The sequence below is a fragment of the Notechis scutatus genome, chromosome 1 (genome assembly GCF_049901735.1).
Source record: "Notechis scutatus isolate UNSWTSFEM ecotype Mainland chromosome 1, rNotScu1.2, whole genome shotgun sequence".
NCBI lineage: Eukaryota > Metazoa > Chordata > Lepidosauria > Squamata > Elapidae > Notechis > Notechis scutatus.
In genome coordinates, this window is record NC_142009.1 from 328,722,504 (window position 1) to 328,744,561 (window position 22,058).

The window sequence follows — 22,058 nt, forward strand, 5'->3', positions numbered from 1 at the left end:
TTGAAACAAAAGTTGAACCACCAAGCTTCTTCCTCCCACCCAAGAGCAAAGAGAGCCAAACGCAAGACGCTGCGGAGAAAAACAGAACACGACAGAACACGAAGCTACGAGTGAGTTGGAAATCCTAATTCTGTTTCCTCAGAAAAGACCCCCCCGAGGGACTCAGGATGACAAAGAGGTGTCTCCCACAAGGCTCGACGTTCCGCTCTCCCTGACTTCATCTGACCCACACGCTGCTGCCGCTGCTGCTGCTGCTTACGAAGAAGAGGAAATTACCAGCTGAGTGGAGGCTCAGGGCCCTGCCCCACTTCGTAGCTTCCCCTCCTCCTCCTCCTCTTCCCGGCAGGGAAGCCTGCCGAACTCCAGTCAACTTCTCACGCAAAGAGCTGCCGCCGCGTACGACCTCCTCCAAAAGCTCAGCGGCCAAGAAAAAGAAGACGGCTCAAGCACGGGTTTTCAGAACAGAGCCCCTTCCCCACTTGGGGGCGAAGTGATGGTTGAAGGGGGAGAAGAAAAATAAAAATAAAAAGAGATACCCCAGCGTGGAACGAGGTTATCTGTGCGTTCAAGTGTCACATCAGAGACTGGAAGCTGTTTCCAGTGGGCGTTCCGAAAAAAAGTCAGGGAGAGACTCCGGGAAGAAGCTTCCTCCTCTAAGGGAGCCAATAAACGAGGCCGGCTCTTGCCCCTCTAAGCTGGCTTACGCTTCCGGAGCAGTTGCAGGAATGACCTTAGGACTCCACAGAGAGAGAGAGAGAGAGAGAGAGGGGAAAGGGAGAGAGAGAGAGAGAGGAAAGAGAGAGAGAGGGAGGGAGAGAGGGAAAGAGAGAGAGAGAAAGGAGAGAGAGAGGGAAAGAGAGAGAGAGAAAGGAGAGAGAGAGAAAAGAGAGTGAGAGAGAGAAAGGGAGAGAGGGAGAGAGAGAGAAGAGGGAAAGAGAGAGAGGGAGAGAGAGAGAGAAAGAGAGTGAGAGAGAGAAAGGAGAGAGAGGGAAAGAGAGAGGGAGGGAAAGAGAGAGAGGAGAGAGAGAGAGAGAGAGAAGAGAGAGAGAGAGAGAAGAGAGGAAAGAGAGAGAGAGAGAGAAAGAGAGAGAGAGAAAGGGAGAGAGGGAAAGAGAGGGAGGGAAAGAGAGAGAGAGAGAGAAAGAGAGAGAGAGAGAAAGGGAGAGAGAGGAAAGAGAGAGGAGGGAAAGAGAGAGGGAGAGAGAGAGAGAAAGAGAGTGAGAGAGAGAAAGAGAGAGAGGGAGGGAGAGAGAGAGGGAGAGAGAGAGAAAGGGAGAGAGAGAGAGAGAGAAAGAGAGAGAGAGAGAGAGAGGAGAGAGAGAAAGAGAGAGAGGGAGGGAGAGAGAGAGGGGAGAGAGAGAGAAAGAGAGAGAGAGAGAGATAGAAAGAGAGAAAGAGAGGGAAAGAGAAGAGAGAGAAAGAGAGAGAGGAGGGAGGGAGGGAGGGGGAAAAAAGAGAGAGAAGTAATTGTGCTAAAGAGGCTGCATTTACTAAGAAGACGAGGCCTTCAAGAATTGCACAGCAAGGCAGAAAGAAAAGGTGAACTGGAAGATTTAGCAGGCAGCATCGAACAACAAAGGGTCCCTTTTAAAACAATAACTGACCAGGCTACAGAACTCTACTGAAATGATCATTTAGAACAAAGATTACAACTTTCTCGTTGAAATAAGAAAAATAGTTACAAGGGAGAGACAAAGTTACGCACACTGGAACACAAGATCAGGCTGTCCATCGCACTTGCATTTTTTTCTTCTTCTTTGTCTACTTTAAAACCTGGGGATGCGTTTCTTTTCTAAATTGTCCAGGACCACTGCCTCGAAATGTAGAGGTTCTGCAGAAGGTAGGGCTAGGTTTTTTAGGCATTTTGGAGGCTTTTCAGGGATGTTAAGTAAATTTGTGGCATTTGAAAAAAAAAAGGGGGGGGGAAGTAAACATACATCTGGCAAGTTGCTGAATTTTGGGAGCATCATCCGCAGAAGTGTCGAAACGAGAGATCCGGAAGATGCAAGATCTGAATGCTGAATTAAAGGTAACTTGGGGCTCATTGTCCGGAGCTCATTTGTCTTTACAAAGCCACCAAGATGTGTGTCTTCAGTAAGAGACAACGTCAGTGGACAAGTTTGGGATCTTCTTCTTCAGTGTTTCTTGCTCTTAAATTTCCTTTAAAGTGTGTGGACTCCAACTCCCAGAATTCCCCAGCCGGTATTGTCAGCTGGGGAATTTTGAGAGTTGAATTCCACACATCATAAAGATGGGAAACACTATAAATGAAGGGATCTTCCAGTGCCCTTTAAAAGTCCCCATGCCTACTAACACAACTTGGTCTGTTTCATCCAGTGTACAATTTTCAACAATAGCTAGACAAAAGGCCACACTAAACCATGACAAATCACAAGGATTTCCCCCACCCTGCCCGCCATTTGTTCTGGGGCAGCTGATATTATTAGAGAGACTGCTTCTGAACATGGAGGCTTCACGAGGATGCCTCCTTGTGCAAGAACTGATAAAAAGACCACTCCTGCTCTATCAGACTGAAACCCACATCCTACTTCCCCCCCCCCCACAAAGTAAACAACCAGATGACTCAGAAAGCCTCACAAACAGGTTGTGACAGAGGCGGCCACTTCTGTGATTTGATAGAGACAGACTACTATAAAACAATGACTATTTCTGAACTACACTAACACATCAACCTGCTAAAAATAAGTTAAGCATATAATAGTATGCTGTAATACAGGTAGCGCTCGACTTTACAACGGTTCCAAGTTACGCCAACACTTTAAAAAAGGGATTTATGACCGTTTTTCATACTTACCACATGATCCCCATTGTCATGTGATCAAAATTCAGACGCTCGGCAGCTGACTCTTATTTATGACAGTTGCAGCATCCTGGAGTCATGCGATCACCTTTTGTAGCCTTTTGACAAGCAAAGTCAATGGGGAAGCCAGATTCAGACTTAACAACTGCGCTAAGAATGGTCGTAAAATGGGACAAAACTCACTTAACAAATGTCTCACTTAGCAACATCAATTTTGGGTTCAATTTTGGTCGAGGACTACCTGTATTCAATTCCTTGCGGTGACTGGTTGATGCCTTTGGGCAGGGGTGGTTTTCTACCGGTTCTGTCCACCTCTGTAGAACCGGTAGTTCTGAAGAGCAGCAGACATAGAACCGGTTCTGTCTGCTGATGTGTTTGCCCACCTGGGCTCTTACCTGATCTTTATTTTCTGATTTTTCAACTTCAACTGCCGAAGTACAAATATGGAACGTCTGCGGCCTAAGTTTTCAGAAAACTGCTGTTCACACATAGCTGTTTTTATACCTATCGGACTGTTCCTAATGGCAGAATGAGGGAGGGAGGTTTATGCAGGGAAAACAGCATTTGGAAATTACTCATAACTTTGAGGGAATATTTCTTATGATGTAAACAGCCGCAATGAACACAGATCATTTTTATTCCCTGTTTGTTTTGAAAGACTCGATCCAGATTTAATGATAGGTTGCAATTTCTTTGTGAAACACACCAGTAGAAGAAAGTTGGAGGTGTTTTCAAGGACTTTCTGATTAAGGAAGTTAAAGACCTGTTTTTCATTTGAGTTCAGCTCGTAGTTTTACCACGAACTTCCACATTAAAAGTTTCTTGCCTGCTCTGTCTGCAACCTTTTCCAGTATTTTGTTGCAAGGGTACAGCTTGGGCCCACACCCCACCCTTTCCAGGTTTTTTAAAAGGTTATTTTAATTATACAGGCCCAGCACAGCAGGGAGGAGGAATTGGTTCCTGTTTGTACAGAACCCCAAGGCCCTGGATTCTGATCAGGAAGATCCCAAAAAGCCTCTCGATCTGCAGGAGAGAACCTCAACAGGCTGAGGATCACACAACGTATGTTGCTGCAGGAAAAGACCTTAGGCAGCTAGTGTTGCTCCTAAGCAGGGGTGGGATTCAACTTTTTTTAACAACTGGCTCTGTAGGCATGGCTTAGTTGGTGGGCGTGGCTTAGTTGGTGGGCGTGGCTTGGTGGTAATGTGACTGGGTGGACATGGCTTGAAGGTCATGTTATTGGCTGGGCGTGGCCAACTCAATATCACTCACATCGCCTCACCTGGCCTCTCATGACTGTGGGGGTGGTGCAACAGTCATAAGTGTGAAAAACAGTCATAAGTAACTTTTTTCAGTGTCGTTGTAACTTTGAATGGTCACTCCACACAAGCAAAGTGCCAGCAAAGGAGGGGGGAAAAAAACTCCAGAGAAGTTCCTGAGACAGGAAGTCTAGTCTTGCCAAGAATGTAATAAGAGTTAACGGAGAGGCAGTTTCTGTAAGCAACACCAGAATGTTTCCTTCCTGCCTTCCTTACAGGATTAGGCCAGTAATTTCTTCTAACAACCAGTTCTCCGAACTGCTTAGAATGTTAACAACCGGTTCTAGCGAATCGGTGCGAACTGGTAGAATCCCACCCCTGGTTGAATCCTACCCCTGCTCCTAAGTAGATTTGTGTGGTGGATAGTTCAGAGATAGACTAACTGTGCGGAAAGTGAAGATTCTGGAATAAAAGTTGCAATCACAAAGCAAGCCAATAATGAAAATATTTACCTGGCTTAGACCATTGTTTAGATTCAGGATAGGTTTGTCATATAAAAAAACCTGGGTCTTAATCCCAAAGATGCTTTTTTCCAAAATGTATCTGGACTTTGTTTTTTGTTTTTCCTTTGAAAACGTTTTGCTTTTTATCTAAGAAGCTTCTACAGTTCTCAGGAGAACTGAATGAGACACAAAACGTTTTCAAAGAAAAAACAAGGAATGTCCAGTTGCCTTTTAGAAGGAAAAAAAAAACACCTTTGGGACAACTATGACCTGGATGATTCAGAGTCTTGATAGACACCTGGGTGTTAACTTCAATCAGCTTTTTCCTTGTGCCCTTTAGTGCCAAGCTGACTGAGGAATTCTGGGAGCTGAAGTCCACAAGTCTTAAAAAGTTGCCAAGGTTGGAGACCCCTGCTTTAGTGAGTGGAATTGGATTATTGCTCACTCATGTTTTTTTTCAGTTTGGCTGCTAGTATAGGTAGTCCTTGATTTACAACTGAGCCTAAGATTTCTTTGCTAAGCAAGACAGCTGCGATTTTGCCCCATTTTGTAACTTTTCTTGCCACAGCTGTTAAGTGATTTGCCACAGCTGTGAAGTAAGTAACAAGGTTAGGTGAATCTGGCTTGCCCATGGACTTTGCTTGTCAGAAGGTTGCAAAAGATAATCACATGACCCCAGGACACTGCAACTGTCAGAAATACATGCCAGCTGCTAGGCATCTGAATTTTTTTTCTTTAAATAAAGTTTATTTAAGTTCCATATATTTAAAACATTTAAGAAGAAACAAACAAACATATAAACAAATATATATATATACGTATATACATTTTGCAGCAGGTATTGAGCATTGGCTACATTTTTCTTTTCTTTTTTTCTTTTATCCCATAACATTGACGTGATCTGCCTTGTTACAATACCTTCCTCGTTCTTTTAATGTTTTAATTTCACAGAATACTTTATGATTAAACGCACGTCCTTCATAGTTTCATAACTTATTCAGTTGTCAAATGTTCTTTTTTCTTTAACCATTCGTACCAACAGTTCCAAACTTTGTAGTATTCACTATCTTTGTTGTTTTTTTAGTAATTTGGTTAGGCTGTCTATCTCTGCACACTCGTGAATTTTTTTAATGACCATCTCCTCTGAAGGGACAATAGACAGTTTCCAATTTTGAGCATAACTTATTCTAGCTGCCGTTATAATGTGCAAGATTAAATATTGATATTTTTTTTCTATTATGGAGTCTATCATACCCAGCAAAGTCACCAAATAGTTGTAACGAGAACTAACTTGCAATCTGTTTCAAAATGATTCAGACATCCTCAGTTATTAGTATGTTAAACGTATTAGTTATACAGTTATTAGTATGTTAAAGTTTCCCCTCGCACATACATGTTAGTCGTTTCCGGCTCTAGGGAACGGTGCTCACCTCCATTACAAAACCAAATAGCTAACACTGTCCGAAGACGTCTCCGAGGTCATGTGGCTGGCATGACTAAACGCCGAAGGCGCACAGAACGCTGTTACCTTCCCACCAAAGTGGTCCCTATTTTTCTACTTGCATTTTTACCTGCTTTCAAACGGCTAGGTTGGCAGAAGCTGAGACAAGTAACGGGAACTCACTCCGTTACCCAGTGCTAGGGATTCGAACTGCCAACCTTTCTGATCGACAAGCTCAGCGTCTTAGCCACTGAACCACTGCATCCCTCTATCAGTATGTTAAGGATACATAAATTGTGACCACCACAAGATGGCAGCAAAGAAACAGAAGATGTAACACTGATTGCCATCTAGTGGATATCCTTATCTTTGTACCCCAGATATCAAGGCTGTAGCCACGTGGAAGCATTTTATTTGGCAAAGATGCGATAGGACATTGCACCTTCTACTGAAGGAGTCTGGCAAACAGTTCAGTCTATAAAATGTGGTGTACTGGCAGTCTTTATATAGGATCCCTACCTCAATGAACACTGAAAATTGTTGAAGGGGCAGACAGTTCTACAAAAAAACCTTTCGCTGCAAATGTTCTGTAATTTTTGTTTGTTTTTGTTCATTTTAAAGCTGTTATTTTGCAGGCAACACAAGAACCAGATGTATTATCACTTGGACTGGGAAGTTCCAAAAATAATTGCAGAGCACATTTTCAGATAAAAGTGTCAGAATAAGCTTGGAATTTGTTTTAACAAAGCAGCTTAATTCACATTAAAAATGAAAACATGTACCTGTTTTATTTCATGAAAATTAGCCCCACTCAGCCAGTGGGTCTTACTGCTAAATAGACTTATCCACACACACACATTGCAACCCAATATAGTCTAAAGTTTTCCATGAAATTTCATGAGAAAAATGTAGTTTTTAAGTTAGTTCTTAGCAGTATCTTAGTCCAACATCTACTTTAAACACTTTAGCTTGTTCAGAGATACTTATATAGCAAGTGGCATTAAACACGGCACTTAATTTCATTCATTCAATACAGCTGAAGAAAATCAACAATAGTTGAAACGTTTCATTCAGATATTTAAAAAACATCAATTTATGATTATACATTGTATGAAGAAATGGATATAGATTTCTTTAAAGCAGAAAACTGGTCATATCGTATTAAGAGATGGAATTTTGTCCCATATGATATGATCATTAAACCCGCATTTCATCGCCAATGCAAGGAGGAGGAATACCTGTTCACTTTCCAAGGCTGTTGTAATTTCAAAAAAAACAGGAAGCACTTCGAGCATTTCTTTAATGTAATTATTCATTAACCTCAAGAAATCACTACTATTGAAATTAATGAGTAAAAGCAGAACTTCAACTGCTAGCAGGCACTCATTTACATCACTAGTCCTTTGTGATCTGTGAGTTGATTTCCCCAACTTAAGACCACAATTGAACCCAAAATTTCTGTCGCTCAGCAAAACAGTTAAGTGAATTTTGCCCTACTTTGTGACCTTTCTTATCACAGTTGTTCAGTGAATCACTGCAGTGAAATTAGTACAACGGCTGCAAAGTGAATCTGGCTTCCCCATTGACTTTGCTTGTCAGAAGGTCGCAAAGGGAGAGCACGTGGCCTCAGGACACTGAAACTGTCATAAATAGGAGTTGGTTGCCAAGTATCTGATTTTTGATCAGGGTGACTGACCATGGGGATGCTGCAACGGTCATAAGGGTGAAAAAAGGGTCATGGGTCGCTTTTTTCAGTGCCAATGTAACTTTGAACAGTTACTAAATGAACTGCTGTAAGTCGAGGACTCTGTATTAATTTGAATGTCACGTATTCTCTACTGTTGCAATTTGCCTTGAATGCCTGAAGGAGCAGAAAATGGCCAGTAAAACTGCCCAATATGATGTGAAGATTGCAGGCTTCCCTTTCTGTTGTTTGGAATCTGGTTTTTTAGGTGAACATGTTGGCTAACCATCAAAATCAGAGTTCCCCAAGCTTTGCAGACCGGTGGTGGTAGTGTGGGGGCAGGGGATGGTTCCACGCAAGGAAGATACTTATTTCGCTTCTCATGCAAGAAACTACTTCCATTCAGAACTGAAGAATCTTCTTTGGATGAGAAGCAAAATGTCTTCCTCAAGGGAAAAAAAACAAAGTCCGTTTGCCTTTTGAAAAAAGCATACTTGAGAGACATTTGCTAAATCAGTACTCCACTTCTAGGAAGCAAAAGGGGTGGACTAGATGAGCTCTTGGTCTGATTTAGTAAAGCTGTTCTCAGATGGGATGGATGGATGGATTTAGAAGTTCACTAAGCTGTCACAGAAAACACAAGAATAATTTTCAAGTATGTTTTTGGGACTAGGAGCTTTAAAAAACAGTGAAGGAAATATTTCCAGATAGCCAAAGGCCACATGTGCTACAAGATTCACCATTCATAAAGTACAAATAAGCATACTCTGCTAATATTCTAAGAGGAACCTAACTAGATTGAGATAATAGTGCAGACTACTTTATTACCCCCCCTTTTTTATCATTCTGAACTTCCTTAGGAAAAAGAATAAAGCAAAACTCTCATTATCACCACCATCACATTCCTGAAAGGATTGTTTCATTCATTCACTAACTCAATGTATACAGTTGTCCATCTGACATGCAACTCAGGACATTATGTTCAAATAACAACAGTATGTAACAAATAACAGGGGGGAAAAATGCTGGCTTTGGTATTTTGGAAGTTGCAGTCTACACACCTTAAATTTGCTAGGGTTGAGAAATAACTGATGTAAATTAGGCCACTGAGCTTTGTAGCTGAGGTAGGGATTTGAAACCCATGCGCCAACACTATAGATAATCCTCAACTTACAACCACAATTAGGAGCAAAATTTCCATGGTTAAACAAAGCAGTTATGTGAGTAGCACCCAATTTTGTGTCCTTTTCTGCCAGTTGTTAAGCGGATCACTGCAATTGTTAAGTGAATCATGAGGTTCTTAATAAATCCGGCTCTCCACATTGAGTTTGCTTGTTGGAAGCCAGCTGGGAAGGTCACAAATGACGATTAGAACACTGCCAGCCTTGAAAATAAATGCCAGCTGCCAAGCACCCGAATTTTGATAACATGATTTGTAGGGATGCTGCAACAGTCATTAGTGCGAGGACCAGTCATAAGTCACTTTTTTCAGTGCCCACTGTACCTTCAAATAGTTGCTAAGCAAATGGTTGTAAGTCAAGGATTATCTGTCTATAGAGATTCTCAGTCATTCCGGTCATGGTTGTCCCAAAGGTGCTTTGTTTTTTCCAAGAGGCAATTGGACTTTCAGGTTTTTCTTTGAAGACGTTTCGTTTTTCATCCAAAAAAACTTCTTCAGCTCTGACTGGATGGTTTGGAATGGAAGGATTTATACTCCTTGTTGACAGCTGGTCCTTCCATTCCACGCCATCCAGTCAGAGCTGAAGAAGCTTCTTGGATGAGAAGTGAAACGTCTTCAAAGGAAAACCAGAAAGTCCAGTGGCCTCTTGAAAAAGCACCTTTGGGTCAAGGCCTTTCTTATGTTTTGAATATGCAAGACCCAACATTCCTGACCATTAATAAGGACATTATATTCCAAAGTATATGACTACTGCAACATAGGGAACGATTCTACTCTGACCATTATACCACAAAGGCCTGGGGAGGTACCGTGTTTCTCATATAATAAGGCTGGGTCTTATTTTTTTTTGAGCCCCGAAAAAATGGCTAGGCTGTCTTTTTAATTTGGGGGGAGGGGCTTAATTTCATTTCATGCCTATAAAACATGCTGGGACTTCCTATTGGGGGAGGCCGTATTGTTGGAGAAACAGGGTAGGTTAATCCAAGAAAACCCTTGACTTAACATCACCTTAGTGACACGGAGAGGGTAAATTTCAACCTGCCCTTTTTCCCTAGCCTAGTCTGATGCTTCGCCTAATACCATTCAAATGGCAGTCAGCATTGTTGGCAGGAGATTCCATCATTCACACCAATCCTGCAATCTAGTTATCGCTTTGCGACTCTTTCAGTGTATAAGCGATTCATTTAGAAACTCTAAAAGACAGCATAATTTTAGGGAATCACTTCCTTAACACCCTGCTTGGTCTTGTAACATCTGACAGAAAAGCTATCTGTGATCCAACTGATCACAGATCAAAGGGACAAGACATACAGTAGATCCTTGATAATCTCATCTGGCTGAGGAATTATGGGAGTTGAAGTCCACAATTCTTAAAATTGCCAAGGTTGGAGACCCCTGATCTAAACTGTACAATTCCATGGCTCCGGAAGCTCTTCTGCTGATTAGTTAAGACTTTCCCTCTTGTAAGGGGAATTAATTTCAGCAAATTTTATTTTAGGTACTGACTGTAACTGCTTGCTTTTGATACATCTTTTTTTCCACCTAAAATCCTTTCTTGATTGTCTTATTTCATAGGGATTATTTAATAATTATTATCCAATCCCTGAGAAGTACAGAAAAACTAGAGTGATGCCATTCAAATATTATATGGATAAACTATAATAAAATTCCAAGGTTTTACAGAAAGCCAGCCTGGATCCATTACGTGAGACAAGGCCTTTAAATGGACATTGCAAGACTATGCTGGCACCAGCCCAGGACTTAATATAGCAAAAGCCACACCCGCTGCTTCAGGCCTAGAGTGTCAACCAAGCTGCACTCCTTTCTTTTAATACAAAAGTTTCCTCACGGCCATTAACACCATCACCAACCTGCACACTTTCATCCTAAAATGTCAGATCTTCCCCTTCTCTCACAGTATCCTATAAACAGACGACACAGGAAGAAGTCACTTGACTCACTGCAAAAACAAAACAAAAAATTGAAAAGGAAGGAAGGGGGAAAGAAAATATTTAAATCAATCATATGGCAGTAAAAAGCTGCTTGCCAGGAAATATCCATTTGGGGGAATCTCTCCAAGCAGTGAAATAAACAAATCAACGGACACATTCCTGAACAAATTTCTTGTGAATTAAAACTAATAACTACAGTTCATTTACTGGATTTTAATTAATTAGACTGCTGAATACCACTCCCAAGCAAGTACCTATTGTCTGGCTACAATGCACAAGTTGTCTGCTGTAAGTGATGGTCTTCTCTATACGTACTGAGACTATCAACAGCACAACAAAATAGACACATATACCCCATGTATCTGACTTGTGCTAATTCAATGTAAATTTTTCCCCTCTGGACGTCCACAGAATACAAGTAGTCATCGACTTACAAAATTTGTTTAGTGATTGTCTGAAGTTATGCTACTGAAAAAGCTATGGGCATTTTTCATACTCAGAACCACTGCAACATCCCTAGGTCACATGATCAAAATTCAGATGCTTGGCAACTGACTCATTTATGACGGTTGCAGCGTACTAGGGTCATGTGATCAACTTTTGCAAGCATTGGACAAGCAAAGCGACTAAAACATGAAGAAAGGCTGCAGGATTTGGGTTTGGCTGGTCTAAAGAAAAAAAATGATACACAAAAAAGAGGGAGTCAAATTATTCTCCAAAGACCTCTAGGCAGGACAAGAAACAATGGATGGAAACAAATCAAGGACAAAAGCAACCTGGCATTAAAGGGAAACTTCTTAACAGTGAGGACAATTAACCAATAGAACCCACTCTCTGTGGGCACACGCACTGTCGCCAGCTGGTTTTCGGGTTTCTGGCGCTCCAGCGCACGCAAAGACCAGCTGGCCAGCGCATGCATGCACACTGGCCAGCTGGTCTTCGGGTTTCCGGCGCTCCAGCCTGCATGCATGCGCGTTTCCGGTTTGGGCACTCAGTGCCGAAAAGGTTCACCATCACTGGTCTAGAGCAGGGTCTCCAACCTTGGCGATTTTAAGACTTGTGGACTTCAACTCCCAGAATTCCTCAGCCAGCTTTGCTGGCTGAGGAACTCTGGGAGTTGAAGTCCACAAGTCTTAAAGTTGCCAAGGTTGGAGACCCCTGATCTAGATAGTCACTTATGGTATCTGAAATGTTATAGGATTTCCTGCTTGACAGGGGACTGGACTAGAAGACCTCCAAATCCCTTGCAGCTCGTTCACTCTATTCTATTCTAAAGAGAGTGGGAAAGCCAGATTCGCCTAACAACCATATTACTAATTTAACAACTGTGGTGATTCACTTTTATTATTGTTTAGCAGCCCAGAGTTACCTTGTGGTTAAGACCGGCGGCCAATAAACTTGATAAATAAACAAACAACTGTGGCAAGAAAGGTCATGAAATGGGGCAAAACTCTTGTCTCATTAAGCAACAGAAACGTTGGGCTCAATTATGGTCGTAAGTTGAGAATACTTGTATATTTATTTCTTTGGTTGCTTTCCTAGTTTATCTAGTGACAGCAGCAAGGAGTCCCCATTTAAATTTTTTCACAAAAATCATTAGTGGGGACCTTGTGGTAAATTTAGAGTATGTACAAACTGAGGCCTAGTCAGCTCCCCCAAATTTCAGAGGTTAATATTTATACTGTATTTGTTCTGCCATATTAAATGCAAAATCCTGGATTGTAAGAATATCTGCTGCTGTGGCTGCTGCTACAAAGGCCCTAGAAGTTTGTTTCCTGACGGCAGATAATGAAGTAAGCTTGACTTAAAAGGAGAAGATGCTTAAAAAAAACTTGGATAAGTGGGGTTTCCTTATCTTGCTAATATGAAAAAGTCCATATATGAATCTCTACTTGGCTTGTACAACAATAACCCTCTATATTGATTTTATACCCCATGGTTTTTTTTAGGAGCTCAAGACTGTTTAATACGGCAATTTGTGTTTGCCCACCCCCTCACAAAAAAAACCCGTGTTAAATAGGTTGGGGCTGAGAGAACAAAATTGGTCTGGTGTCACTCAGTGAACTTTCATGGATTAGGATAGACTCTCCAGGTATCTGGCAACAGCAGAAGTTTCTTCTAAAGAGGAAAGGCAGATGTGGGCAATTCCCAGAAATCCTGAGCCAGCCATGCTAGCTCATTGTAATTCTTCCTTCTTGTGGAGAAGAGGATTAGACATTTCATGCCAGTCTGTAAAGAATGACTTCCCAAAAAAAGTGCTAGCAAGATAAAGAAGTGAGAAGAGGGCAGTGAGATCCCTCCAAGGCGATCAAATATGCAGCATACTTACTGCTTTGCATTCTAGCAACTAAATTCTATGAGGAGAGATATAATAAATTAGGTTTGCTTAGCCTGGAAAAGCAGATGATAGCCCTTTTCAAATAGTTGTTAAGTCTCACCTACAATCCATTCTCTCTCATCCCCCAGTACAGGACATGGAAGTCAATTTGAGCCAAATGTTAGGACCAAAACAAGTGAACCATAAGGACAGGTCAACACCAATCACCAATGAGAGGTGGTAGAAGGTTTCCCTTTCACTGGATGCGTTTAAACAGATTTAGAAGCCGCTTGCAACTACTTGCTTTAATATGGATTCTTGTATTGAGAAGGCTGGACTCAATGTCTCTACCAATTCTCAGATTTTTATGAGGCTGGACTTTTGAGAGATGAATGAATATTTATGTGAATATTCTCTTCCCCAACCTTTCTGGCTTTGCGGACCGGCAGAGAGAGAGGGGATGGTTCTGCGCAAAGGGGGAATGTGTGCGCCCAACTCCATTTGCACAAGAGGTGGGCGTGCACGCACACCCCGCCGCTTGCACAAATGGAACTTTGGGTGCGAATTCACCTGTTGTTCACACAAATGCAGCTGTGCGCACACTCACTTGCCACTTCTGCGGCCCGGTTCTGTACGAGCCCTGGCCCCGCAGGTGGGGTGGAGGTTGGGGACCCCTGCTCTAAGGCATTAGAACCTGAATAATCAGAATGATCACTTGGGAAGGCTCTGCAATAGGCATTGTAAAATGGACATCATTTTGGCCATTCACAATATGGTCTTCTCCATGGTGTTGCTTGCTCTTTGATATTTGAAGGAGGCCTACTATTTAGGAGTACTATTTAGGAGTAGCCTACTATTGAAGGAGGCCTACTATATTTAGGCATCTAATGTAGCCAATTTTTGTTTTCACCTAGCACTTCCTCTGTAAGTGGCAGGGAGCTATTTTCTTCTTTTCATCCCACAGTTCATTTTAATGTACACGTTTTATGTTTGAATTTACTGTCATTTGATTATACTGCTTTTCAATTTCATCCTTAAAATGCCTTTCATGGGAAGTGGTATATAAATGATTTAAATAAATAAATGGAGGCTAATGAAGACACAGCCAGCCAGAGAACTCCAAGGATCTATTGCAAAAAATGGAAGCTATAATAGCATTTACAGTGTTGAATTCAATCCAAAGTGATCCACCTTCATATTATTTATGCCCAGCCATAAATTTACTTCCTTGCCTCCTGCGTACCTCACATGGTAACTGTGAGGATAAAACATGTGATTAATAATTTACATAGCAACCAGGAAAATATTAAAATGACCTGGATCCACACATTTCCTGTCTAAGTAGGCAGTTTGGTCCACTTGCTTAAGACTGCCCTGATGAATCCTCCCGATTTTCTCATCCCATTGCAACACCCCATGTCCCATTTATGCTGCTTCAACAGTTCTCTCAGGCCGTTGGTGTGGTTTATCTTTTTATCCAATTTTGAAGCACCGCATTGAAAATGGCGTCTTAAGAAACATGAAGGATTGAAGAGAGCTTTACATGCAAATGGATTTTTCTTCTACTTGAGATGTAACCTGTAATTATCCCCATATTAGGACAAACAACTGACAGAATAAGCTTAGTCATAAACCAAACGTCCTACTATTATACAAGGCTTTCTATCTTGCAATCAGAGCAGGTGGTAACACAGCCAACCTTGACTATTCTTGGACACAATTTTTCACTGAGAGTCAACAGAGAAATCTCATGTAGGGTAGAGTAAGACGATGAAAATAAAGATGACAAATGGCAAACCATTTCCATATTACAGGTTGTCCTTACTTTACGACTGGTTGCTTAACAACCATTCAGACTTCCAACGGACCAATCTGGGGGGGATACGTATGACCCAGATTCAAAGTTCCAACGGTCACATACTCCCCACAGCCACATGACTCACTTCTGGCAACCAGGGTGCATTTATAGCAGTTTGCAGTGTCCTGCAGTCACATGACCATATTTGATGATGTGTTTGCCAAAACACGGCATTTACTTCTGGTTTTTGGTAAAACAAAATCCATAGTAAAGCATTGGCTTGCTTAGTAACCGCCTAACATGACCAACCCACTTTACGAACATCATAAGTTACGATTGTAATGGGCAGGGTTTATTATAGTTGTAACTTGAGGACTACCTGTATTGTCAAGAAAATTAAGATGGACACGACCGGTATTTTCAGAAAAACAGGAAGTGACGAAATGGGGCTAGATTTCGGCCTACAAAGCTTGTAGAAGCCTGCAGAAACCTTCCTCAAGCCTTTGGGAGGCCGAAAAAGGCCTTAAACCGGCAGAAAATCAGCTGTGAGGCGCAGTGCAGATAAGGGGTTGGCGGGGGTGGGGATTGCGCACGCATGAGTAGGGGACGTGGGGGGGACACACACGCATTGCCTTCTGGGTGCTGGCATGTGAGCGCGAGCATGCAAGTGCGCACATAATTTTTGGCTAAAGGTTAGCCACCACTGATATAGAACAATGCAGGATAGACAGTACCATCACCAAATGGATTTGCAGTTGGCTGATCAGCTGCACTCAGCACTCAAGTCCTCAATGGCACTACTACATCTACATGAAAGGAAGCATGCAGTGGGGTATTTCATGGTTCTGCCTTAGGCCCAGTGCTCTTCAACATCTTTATAAATGCCCTAGCTGAAGGAACCAAGAGGTGCTTATCGAATTTGCAGATGACACCAAGCTGGAGGAAATTGCAAACACTTTGGAAAGCAGATTCAACATTCAGAAGGATCTTGATAGGACTATAAGTGCGGGCCCTATCCAACAAGATGCAGTTCAGTGTTAAGAAAAGTTAAGGTCTTGCACTTAAGCAGGAAAAACCAAATGGATAGGTACAGGATGGGTAGTACGTGGCTTAATATTAGTGCCTGTGAGAGGGATTTAGCTGGGGCCCTGGTGTACCATCGCTTAAGTATAAGTCATCAGTGTGCTGTAGCTGCCACAAAGGCCAATGCATTCCTAGATTACCTCAACAGAGGGATAGTATGAAGTTCACAAGAAGTGACAGGAACCTTCTATACTGCACTAGTGGGGCCACACACTAGGAATACTGCATCCAGTCACCACAAGATAAAAAAAGATTCTGAGATCCTAGAAAGAATGCAGAGAAGAACGAAGATGATAAGGGGTCCAGAGGCTAAACTGTATGATGAACTAGAACTACTAAGGGAACTAGGTATGTTTAGCCTAACAAGAGAAGGCTTAGGGGAGACCTTCCAATACTTGAAAGGCTATCACAGGGAAATGGAAGTTGATTGATTCTCCAAAGCACCAGAGGAGAGGACAAGAAGCAATGGGTGGAAGTGTGTGTGTCAGAAGGCGATCTAATCTGGAAATAGGCCAACACCTCCCTGGTTATTTTTATGTTTCTCCTAAAGTCTTCAGAGGGCTGGACTGGAACCTCCCATGAGCCTTTTGTCTTCACTTCACCCACATCATGTTCTCATGGAAACAAGAACCTTTGTTGTCACTCGTGTGTGTGTGTGTGTGTGTGTGTGTGTGTGTGTGTGTGTGTGTGTTAGGAGGGAGGGAATTGAGGAAAGGAACCGGAACAACTCCAAGCTTCTGTAAGTGATTCTTCTGAGAGAAAATAACTCGAGTACATCATTAAATGGAGCAGCAAAGTACTACTTTAGAGAACCAGGTAGCTAGTTAAAACGAGACATATTCTATCATCAGTGCAAAATACAGATAGTCCTCAAGTTGCAACCACACTTGAGCCCAGAATGTATGTTGCTAAGTGAAACATTTGTTAAGTGAGTTTTGTCCCATTGTATGACTTTTCTTGCCACGGTTGTTAAGTGAATCATTGTGTTTGTTAAGTTAGTAACGTAATTGTTAAGTGAATCTGGATTCCCCCTTGACTTTTGATTGTCAGAAGGTCGCAAAAGGTGATCACCTGACCCTTGGAGACTGAAATCGTCATAAATATGAACCATCTGAATTTTGATCATGTGACCACGGGCATGCTGCAACGGTCATAAGTGTGAAAAATGGTCATAAACCACTTTTTTCAGTGCCGTTGTAACTTTGAACGGCCGCTAAATGAACTGTTGTAAGTTGAGGACTACCTGCATAATACAATCCTTCCCAGTATTAATGCAATTATCATTTCTTGTGTCTACGAAGGAAGGTAGAAGAACAATTGTTCCCACCTCCACTGGCATTTTAGAAAAGCAAACCCCCCCCCCTCAACTTAAGTACTTTCCACAAGTTTTGTCTTTGTTCATTTTTAAGAGAGGACCCCACTGTCTCAGAGAATACCGACTGGGACCTTCTGGCCTGGCCTTCTTCAGGATCATCTCTGTCTTCCCACTACTTCTAAATTTGTTGGGAGGAAGTCACCAGAGAACTCCTCCCAACCACCTTGGGGACCTTGTACCATGGACACCATTTTAAGAGGCCTAATAGGCCCCTCATAATCTTTACATGAGCTCACCTATAAAGAGGCAAATCTTTGCAAAGTTTGCTAGAGGCCCAGCTTTGCAGGGGGGGGCAGAAAACATTGAAGGGAAGTCATTATCACCAAAGTGACATTCTTAATTTGCCCACACGGGTTGACTGTGGTGACAGATAAAAGGGGCAGCATAATTACCCTAATGAAAGGGCTTCCTGCTAACCCATTTAATTTGCCCCAATTTTAGGAATTGAGGAATCACTTAGGAAATGGCAAAACCAAAACCCCTTTCGTTGTTGTTTTTTTGTCAAGGGGACACTTGGTCATCCTTCTACAAAATAGTAGTGAGATTCCAAGCTTAGTTTAAGTTACTAGTATTACTCCGAGAAACAAAAATTGCTTTTATGAATTGCAGCTCATTTCACCAGACGCATAGTGGCTACAGGATGCATCTGATGGGGCAACACGGATCTCACAAAAGCTGACACTTTAAAGCAGGCTCTGCTTTAAAGAAAATTGCTATTACAGGTAGTCCTTGATTTACAGCCATTTGTTTAGTGATTGTTCAAAGTTACGATGGTAGTGAAAAAAATTAATTACTTACAATCGTTGTAGTGCCCCCTTGGTGCCCCAAATTTGGATGCTTGGCAACCAGTTCATATTTATGTGATCACACATGATCCCGGGCCATGTGATCATTTTTTGAGACTTTCTGGCAAGCAAAGTCAATGGGGATGCCAGATTCACATAACCACCGTGTTACTAATTTAACAACTGCAATGATTCACTTAACAACTGTGGCAAAATCATAAAATGGGGCAAAACTCACTAAACAATTGTCTCGCTTAGCAGCAAGATATTTTAGGCTCAATTGTGGTCGAAAGCCGAGGACTAGGTGTACCAGATTCCGGACTTTTTTTGCACTACAGACAAGTGTGGCTTTCCTGGAATGTCTACTTTTAGGATACATCAGGTGTAAAGACAACGAATGGATGGTTCACAATGCGCATGAAACAATAATAATGAGGTATTCTTGGATCTGGCTCGAAGATGCAAATTTAGCAACTGTAAAATTGCAAGCGGTCCATTTCCCATCATGTAGATACCAAAGCAGACATTTATTAAATTTCTATGTACTGCAATCAATTCAACCCTCAACGGTGGGATATAAACGCAATAAATAAATAATATACAACTTCCGTTGCCAGGACAGATATCTCCAATGTTTCAGCGGTCCATTTGTTTAGTCTAGCTGCTTCGTGAATCAACACAACTGGGTCTTACTTGCTGACATGCTAATTCTCAAAGCAGTGAGGAAGACCGATTTGTTGTTTTATGGTGCTTTGTTGTATGTGTGACAGAATACAAAGCCCAGACAACATACTGTTTCATCTGTTGCTAGCAATATAGGCCTAGGCTGCCAAATAAACTGCACTTAGATGGTGTTTAAGTCAAAATCGTGCTAACCAAATTAACTACCATGTTTTTGAACTGGAAGGAGCCCAATCTGCCTTGCACAACACTCAAGACAGTAACTAAGCCATGTAGAACAAAAATGGAATGATTAACCTCCTGTGATTTGGACACAATATATGTAGTCCTTGACTTAGGACCACAATTGCAACCAGAATTTCCATTGCTAAACAAGGTGGCTGTTAAAGTGAGTCACACCCAATTTGATTACCTTTTATGCCATGGACATTAAGTGAATCTGGCTTCCCACGTTTTTACTTCTTGAACATCAGCTGGGAAGGTCACAAATGGTGAACATATGAACCTGTGACTATAAATATAAATACATGTCGGTTGCCAAGTGCCTAAATTTTGATCATGTAACCATGAAGATGCTGCAATGGTTGTAAGTTTGAGGACTGGTTGTAAGTTATTTTTTTCAGTGCCATTGCAACTTCAGTTACTAAACAAATGGTTGTAAATTGAGGACTACCTGCTGTACTATTGAGGCAGCCAATTCGTTCTCGTCTTCTTTTGCAAATATGAAGCACTGATTACTCATATTGAAATTATGATCAACTACAATTCCAAATTTTTACAAATTCTTGTCAAGGATATCTCTCATTTTCTACCAGTCCACTAGATCTCTTTCTCCTAAACAAGTAACCTTGCATTTGTTTCTTTAGTTTCTGTTGGTCAATCCACTACTCTAATCAGTAAAAAACATTTTGCATTTCTCCCCTCAAGTATTAACTGTTCCACCCAGTTTTGCACAATTAGCAACTTTCAAAGCTACTCTCTCCAACAGGTCACTAATAAAAATGTTGAAGACTACTGGACTAGGACCAAACCTTGCAGTGCCCCATTTACACCTTTCAATACCAGAACTACTAACTAATGAGTACTCTTTGAATATAATTTTCAAGCCGGTTGTGTATCTACCTGTTGTCATGCCATCCAGTCCACACCTACTGATCAGAATAGTCTCCCTCCTGAGGGTAGACTGACAGAGACTTTAACACTATTCTACAAAGCAGTAAAAACCAAATTCTGCAGGGGAATTGGTATTCAAGGCTATGTTTATGACACCTGCTATGTATTTAAATACTTTTCTCACTTGTTTTGTTTTTTAAACCTAATCATGTATTTATTTTAGACTGTCCTACTTTGCTATTGTGAACTGCCATTAGGATTCAGCAGTGTAGAAGATAAATAGGAGGGCAGTCCATCAATTAGTTTGATAAAATAAAGATCTTCTATGCCTACTGCATTCCCATACTCTATTTTGCACCTCAAATTAAAAATAAAAAAAAGCTACATTGCTATATAATCCCCACCAAAGATTTTCTATGATTCTCCACCCCACCCTCTAAATTGTTTCTATACTTCACTATGTTTTTGTGATGGCTTTCAACAACAAAAAATGCGTTACAGATTTCTGCAATTTTTCTAAAAGGGTGTCAAACTGGCGGCCCAAGGGCAAGATGCGTCACATGCAGGCCACACCCACCCCCGCAAAGGCAAAATGTCACGATGGGTCACGATACATCATGTGACACGATCAAGTTTGACACCTGTGTTCTAAAACAATGGTTGGAACCTGCTAAATCCCACTTGAACCGATCCCAAGATGCTCTTCTGATCATTGAATCTGCCATGCTGGGGACTTCCGATGGCGTTTCCGTCAAAGACGGACCAGAGACAGCAATCATGCGTGGCTTTGATTTGTGCTTGCCCTGTTGGAGGGGTCTCCGAGGAACCGGAACTATCTGACCCACCTTGTAGGGGTGGGGGAAGAGGGGAAGACTGCCAGCTAGGTTGAGGGAAGCCGCATCTCCCCTCCCTGGCTTGGTACTTACTCCCCTAGAAGACAGGGAGAAGCAGCAGCGTAAGGGCTGCCCTGAAGACAGGAAGTTGCTGGGATCTAAGTTTGCGCTGAAGAGTGGAAGTGGTGAGCGGTGTGTAACTGGATAAAAGACTTTGAATTTTTTTTTGTTGAAAACCCTGAAAAGCCAAAAGAAAGAGTCCTTGCTTGGAAGAATGATAGCAGCGAACAGAGAATAAGAGGAAAATATAAGGTAAAGGAAAAACTGGAAATAAAAGAATTATATAAAATCAGAGATTAAATTTGAATATACAGAATTGGACATTAATTAGGCATTGGATAAAATGGTGGACTTATTTGGAATGGATAAAAATTAACATTAATACTACGGAAAAGAGAATTTAAAAAAAACTTTGAAAAGAAAGTGATATAGAGCACCACCTAATGGGTAAAGATTTTCCTCTTTTATGTTTTTATGGAGAATTACTGGTCGCATAAATATTTGAAAGAGAGAAGAAATGGAATAAAAGATTATTAATACAACAAAAAACCCAGAAGTTTTTTTTTTTTAAAGAGGGGACTATAGTAAAATATAAAGAAATACAATATTTTGGGACTGCTGGAGGTTGACTGTGACAAGAAAACAGAAGAAAGAGAAAGTGGGAGAAATGGAAACTTTTGGCAAGGACTATAATAGAATTTTTTTTCCCCAAAAAATTTATTAATTTAAAAACAAACAAACATATATAAACAAAACATGAAAACATAAAACATCTTTTTTGAAAGCAGCTTGATCCCGGGTTACATCTCTTCGTACAGACATAAATTCAAGTTCATGCTCACTTTTATATACCATTCCATATCTTATCACCATTCTACATTTTCTATATAGCTTCTCCCCTCTTTTCACTCTCTTAATTCTATTTTATTTATTTCATCTCAATTTAAACCATTATACTTATATCTTTTGTCTGTCCTGTTTCAGCTGTCTATTATCTTTTCTCATTAACACAAAATTTCTCCTGGAGTATGACGCCTTTATATCTTTCCCCTAAATTTAACACTTAATATAATACATAACTTTCATTCGGATTCTGCTTAGTACATTCTAAAGCTACGCACTATCTTTTAAGAAAAGAAAAAATTATAAATATATAATATAATTAAAACAACA

At 41.2% G+C, this 22,058-nt stretch overlaps 1 protein-coding gene across 27 annotated transcripts in view; it reads right to left on the reverse strand.

The window, feature by feature from the left end:
- GATAD2A (GATA zinc finger domain containing 2A) overlaps nucleotides 1–22,058 on the reverse strand; it is a 106,161-nt gene that overhangs the window by 55,400 nt on the left and 28,703 nt on the right. Inside the window, exon 1 of one of the 27 annotated variants that reach the window (XM_087952668.1) lies at nucleotides 277–730. The exons of 21 other annotated variants lie outside the window; for them this stretch is intronic. The gene's annotated coding sequence lies outside the window, so the exon portion shown is untranslated. Of the gene's footprint in view, nucleotides 1–276; nucleotides 731–22,058 lie in introns of those variants that run through there. 5 more of the 27 variants (XM_087952672.1, XM_087952660.1, XM_087952653.1 and 2 more) reach the window with 5 other exon arrangements.